A 6,443-nucleotide genomic window follows, 5' to 3' on the forward strand; every position below is an offset into this window, starting at 1 on the left:
ATAGCAAAGTCAGAATTACCTCCTCTCCTAGTTTCACGAAACGGTCGTCCATAAAATGCTTTGCTGTTCTGTTGTAAGTAATCTTAAAGATTCCTAAATGCATCTACTTTCGGAAGGCCAAATAAAGTGCTTTTGCTTTCGCCTAGAAACACACAGCGTCTCCCTGACATGGCTGCTTCAACACTAACTGCGGTTACTGAAACCACGCCTTCTTTTTTTGCGTTAACATTTGGGCGGCATTATGCTAATGTTTCCACATAGTGAGGTAGATATGTGGGGGCGTGTTAGAACGAGCCGTTTTAGGGGGGTGTGGCAGAGTCTTAACTTTGATAAAGAATATCTCTTTGGATTTGAGACTTTAGTCTTTGCAACTTCAGGGATCTTATCTATGCACAATCAGCTTGTAACACTCCAAAGAGAAAGGAAAACTTGAAATCGCATCATATGACCCCTTTAAAAATATACCTAACCCTCAGTTCATCTTTTCACGGATGTTTTTTCCAGGTCATGAACTCACGGCACAGATGCACGTTGTGATGACAGCCAGTTGCAACGGTTATCAAGTCTCTGCTTTAAAACAACAGAAAACTTTCCGTCTGACCAATACAACGTCTTCCTGTCAGTCTACATCCCTGTAAACAATCTCATTCACACAGGACACGCTCTCAAACAATCAAGCGCTTGTGCACCTCATGTTTACCGCAAAACCAATGGTTCATAGTGTGTGAGCTTGTGTGTGTGGCACTCCTTTCTCTTAACCCCGCTCGCTCTCTCTCTCTCTCTCTCTCTCTCTCTCTCTCTCTCTCTCTAGGCCGATATTAACACTGCTTTGGTTTCCCCAAGTGCTCGATCATGACCTCTGACCCTCCATTCAGTGTTGGATATACTATATGGCTTTATTTTAATTTGCGTTTTTATTGTAACAATTTTAGCGATTTAAAGTAAATTTATTTCAGCATGCAACATATATAATTATATATAACAATATATAATTTTATTTCAGCTTTATTTCAATTCATGAAAGCTATTTGAATAGTTTTAATAACAAAACTGGGATGTATCGATATTTAAATTCTTGGCGATAATTATTGTCATGTTATGGCCGATAACTGCGTCTATAAATGCATGCTATTTTGTCGCAATTAAAATTGTTTATTTTTTTTTACTCTAAAAACTAAAATTAAAATAAACAAATAAATAAATACCATTTTAAAAAAGCATTCACTTCAAATACTACAAGTAAACGTCACACTAATCATCACAACATTACAAGAATGAAAAATGGATTTTCCTTTAGAGATCTCCTAAATATTACATTTAACATTGTTATTAAATTAGTATTTTTTTAAAGATTACTTTTAAGTGAGCATTAGATGACAGCAGGTAATGTAAATAAAAGTGATGAACATGAGCAACTGAGCTTTGAAATGAGTATGTACAATTAAATATCTAATAATAAACGATACATACTGTACAACCAAATGTCAACCAAGTGTAAAAGATGACTACCTTAACCTTAAACTATGAAAACCTTAACCGTATCTACCATTACACCAAACTGATCAAAGTATATGAAGCTTCAGAATCTATTTCATTCATTCATTAGTAACCATAGAAACTGAGACACTTTGGTGGAATTTGCCATGGGAATATCTGGTAATGGTTAAACTAAAATTAGTATGCTAAGGCTTTAGCGTTGGTAAGTTGTTTATTTTCAGTAAGTGTTTATTTTCAGTTGTGATCTCATTGTTGAAACTCGGCTGATGCTGGTCTCGCATCGGAGAGGAACTGCTCCATCATGCAGAGATCTGACAGAGGAAGAGCACTAGTTCTGCAGTGGACGCAGCAGAGCCCGTGGGAGGAGACAGAAACCACTCAAGCTGTAAATGAACCCACGACACGCTTGTCACCAATTCAAGAGCACAGCACATCTGTCACCTGTGCTGACAGTGGATCTGTGCACATGTGCAGCCTTTTACAGCTGCTGAGCTGCAACACCAAGCCTAGACATGCTGCCCGTCAGTAGAAAGATAATGTGCCTCGTACCTAGTGAGCCCTGGTAAGCCCTTAAGTAAGAATATATCGTTTACAAACTGAATGTAATGTTTTCAGACACTAAACTGCATGTTAATTGCAATTAAATTAACATAAATTACAGTCAGGGGCGTTTCCTCCGAGGAGGCAAGGGAGGCAGTGTCTAAATCCCGCCTCTTGTTTTCATGCGAGCTCTAGGACTGAATGAAGAAAATGATGTTAGCGTTATTGACTAATTATAAAGTAAGTAAACAACTTTCCTGCTTAGATATCACTGCTTTGTGTCACATCAAAATGAAACATGAAATGACTTGAAAATGTGATGACTGTGTCAGTTTTTAGTGAGCATTCAGCGTGATGAAATGAAAGATGTATCTTTGTGCCTGTGACAAAGTTTACAGGGCTTTTATGACGATGACCCAAAAATAAGTTGACTATTAAAAAGAACAGCTGAACATCAGTTCACAAATAAAAAACGGAGTGTCTATTTACAAGTGCAAATAGCCCGCCTTGTTGGCAGAGGCTATTTACACTTACTGCGCCCATCAACGTGTGATTACAAAGCATTACAAAAGACTATCGTCTAATAACAGCTGCAGTGGCGCAGATGGGAAAGTACGTGTTGAAGTCGTTTTTGACGCAATCGACCGGGGTTCGAATCGTGTTTTGCCTAACTTTTTTTTCTACTTTTTCAAATCAGATATCACTTCGTTGTTATTGTTATTATTGCATACTGTTTTATAATGAACTACAATACTGAGGTGCAGATAATTGCATCTATCTGCAATAAGTAGTATAAATAGCAGAAAATCCTGCCAGGTGTAAATAGAATCTATAGCTATTTGCACTTAGTGTAAACATTAAGTGTAACAAGGACATGAATTATATATATATATATATATACATACAGTATATATAACTGCCTCCTGATTTTAAAACACCACCGCACACCACTGATTACAGTGTATTACAGTTTAAATTCATATTAAAAGCAATTAGCTGAACTTACAAGTGCTTTTTCGACCCTCTTAAGTAGGACATCTACATGTAATTTCATAATTGCGTCTACTATCATTGTAATATGGTTAAAATATACTGATGCATGTGCTGACAAGCATTAAATGTGAACTAACATACAGCTGCAAGCAGCAAATTAATGTGTCATGCACAACAGAGGCAAAAAGAGGAGCCAATTGAAAAAATAAAAAATAGTCGTTGATGATTTTAATCAAAATGAATGAAAACCCATAAATACAATCACTTGTAATGTGATATAATTGCTTATCACTTTTGACCAATAGGTGGAGCTGCCACTAAATTGATCAGATGAGGTCAGTGTTGGGTGACAATGAAATACATAAAGTGTGGTGTTAATATGCCAAAGTGTTGCAGAAATACAGCCTCATATCCAGTTTGGTATCACGTCATCAAATTTGACGAGTTAAACGAAAACGGTTTGAGGTTGCATAAAACGTTTAATAACTTTTCGCCAGCATGGTCTGATGCTGATCTGTTTCAAATTTGGTGAAGATCAGACAAACAATCTAGGACGAGTTAGAAAAAGTAGATTTTTGACCTAAATCAAAATAGCTGACAGACAATATGGCCATCTGTCGAAATGGATTCTCTAGGACCCGGGGAACAGGTGAGAATCATGGCCATCCCAAAAATTCACAAAAGCTGTATTAGTAAAATATCTTATATATCTTATGACCACTAGGTGGCGCTGACCCAAAACTTCATAGGTTGATTCAGGGACTGGTCCTATCAAGTTTCATAATGATACACCAATGCGTTCACAAAATACAGTATTTTTCACAAAATTCAAAATGACCGTCACCCAAAATGGCTGACATGGTTAAATTTGGTATCGTTCAACACGGTATTGCGCACTGAATCTAAAGAGATCACTCTTATGTTTTCTGGCCAAACAGTTCTAAAAAGTCTGCAAATCTTTCATATATCTTGACCAGTAGGTGGCACTGTGCTGAAACTGTGCAATCGCCCACAGGTCATGCTTGTTATACCAAGTTTCGTCACAATAAGCCGAAGCGTTGCGGAGTTATAGTCTAACATCCATTTTGACACGCTCTTCGTCAAATTCGTTTACAAGAACGGCTTTACAAGAACCGTCAAAGACTGTCAGAGAAAAAAATAATTTAAGTAAACTTAAGTAGCCTTTTTATTTCATTAATATTATATTATCTGCAAGTAGTTTTTTTTTTATATATACTTTTAGGATTTGAAGTACACTACAAAGTGCACATTCAGTACAATTAAGCACACTTGTTTTTCAAGAGGAAAATACTTTTTTGCTGTCTATCTCAAAACTGTCATTAATGATACCTCAGGAAGTGTGGCTTACTGAAGAGAGGACAACTTTACTAAGCTATCTGAATTTTTTTAACCTGCCAGATGATACATCTGTAAAAAAAAATCCCATAGACATACATTGAGGGAGGGATCGGATCCATTTCTACAGACCAAAATATCATAGAGACTTGGTGGTGCGCCAGTAAGCAACCGCCCACAACACCCTAGCAACCACATAACAATGCAATGGCAACCACCCACAACACCCTAAAATCCTGGCAGCGATTTTGGTACAAGCAAACAAAAATCTAAGAAATTTAAATACCAAGACCTATCCAGATAATTATGCATCCTGCCCTTTTTAAATCACTTTTTGCTGTGGATGTAGACATCTGTCCATGCAGGCAGTAGACATCAAGTCAGCTCATTATATATTGAGATGGAGCCACTGCTTTGAGCTGGTTTCTTTCTGGCAAACTGCACACTGCTGGTTTTGTGGTGTGGCCACAGTCAGGCGCTGAGTTATAACGTCCCCTGAGAGGCTGTTTAGGGGTTAAGAGGCTCAATCAAAGGCACAACAGATGTACTTTTCAGCAGGACTCTGAACTTGCATGGTTAATATTGCATTACTCCAATGGGCCATGGTGCCATTGTTGGGGAATTAAGGCAGCACCGCTGGAAATGTGCCAGAAGCATCTATGAAACCTGTGATTGGTGGATCAACATGGAAGTTTGTAGTGCTAATGTATTTTACAGCATTATATTGTTTGTTTTTTCTTATATTTGTATGTTATAGCCTTCATATATGCTGGTTGCATTTACAATAGCTCTGTTCAAAAACCAACACATTTTAATGACAACTTCTAAAGTATTTTACGAAAAATGCAAATTTGTACAAACTTATTTGTATGTTTTTATATAATTTCTAGTGTTAAGTTAAGGTTGGCGCTTTCATGGTGATGTTTCACCTATTTTTTGATACATTTTCAGATTTACATGAAAACAAATACTCATGAGATCAGGTTGTCCAGAACCTAGACAGTCCATTTCTACCCATATTCTAAGGCAGTACTGCAGTGTTCACAATCAATGAAATAAATCGTTCAAGAACTGAGAGAAATGTCAATTACAAACGCTGTGTATTTCATGAAGTGCTGCAAAGTATCTAATAAAAATGGAGCTCATTAGAGATTTATAGCTTTGCAACATAACTGCAGACTCTTTTGAAAACAATTATTGTTTATTATTTAGTATTTGTGCATGCATGTGAGTGACTGTTATACACCTCATGACTGGCTTGATGAACAGTTTTCTTTCTTGTTTTGGCATGCAGTATTTCCTTTTAAAACAGGAATAGATATATATATACACAAACACACACACACACACAAACACTAAATTGAACACTGATTTTATTTCACTTTGTGTAAAATAAACCAAGGCAATGTTTCTCATTTTGGTTTAGTTTAACTTCAAGTACTAAGATAAATTAAACCAAATAAACTGACGCGAATAAATAAAAATGAATGAAAACTATATACATAAAAACTAATATGACTAAAATACACAACAAAATACTAAATGTCTAATTAAAATTAAAGTGAAAACAGAAAATGTAGAAATAAAATTATATTTAAAATATTACCAAACCTGTAAGTATATCAATGATAAATATATATATACACACAAACACACACACACACACAAACACTAAATTGAACACTGATTTTATTTCACTATGTGTAAAATAAACCAAGGCAATGTTTCTCATTTTGGTTTAGTTTAACTTCAAGTACTAAGATAAATTAAACCAAATAAACTGACGCGAATAAATAAAAATGAATGAAAACTATATACATAAAAACTAATATGACTAAAATACACAACAAAATACTAAATGTCTAATTAAAATTAAAGTGAAAACAGAAAATGTAGAAATAAAATTATATTTAAAATATTACCAAACCTGTAAGTATATCAATGATAAAAAAATTAAAAAAACGTATTAACTTCTTGATAATGCTAATTACAGTGGGTACGGAAAGTATTCAGACCCCCTTCAATTTTTCACTCTTTGTTATATTGCAGCCATTTGC

This window comes from Sinocyclocheilus anshuiensis, unplaced genomic scaffold (assembly GCF_001515605.1).
Source record: "Sinocyclocheilus anshuiensis isolate Anshui unplaced genomic scaffold, SAMN03320099.WGS_v1.1 scaffold2232, whole genome shotgun sequence".
NCBI classification, from domain to species: Eukaryota; Metazoa; Chordata; class Actinopteri; order Cypriniformes; family Cyprinidae; genus Sinocyclocheilus; species Sinocyclocheilus anshuiensis.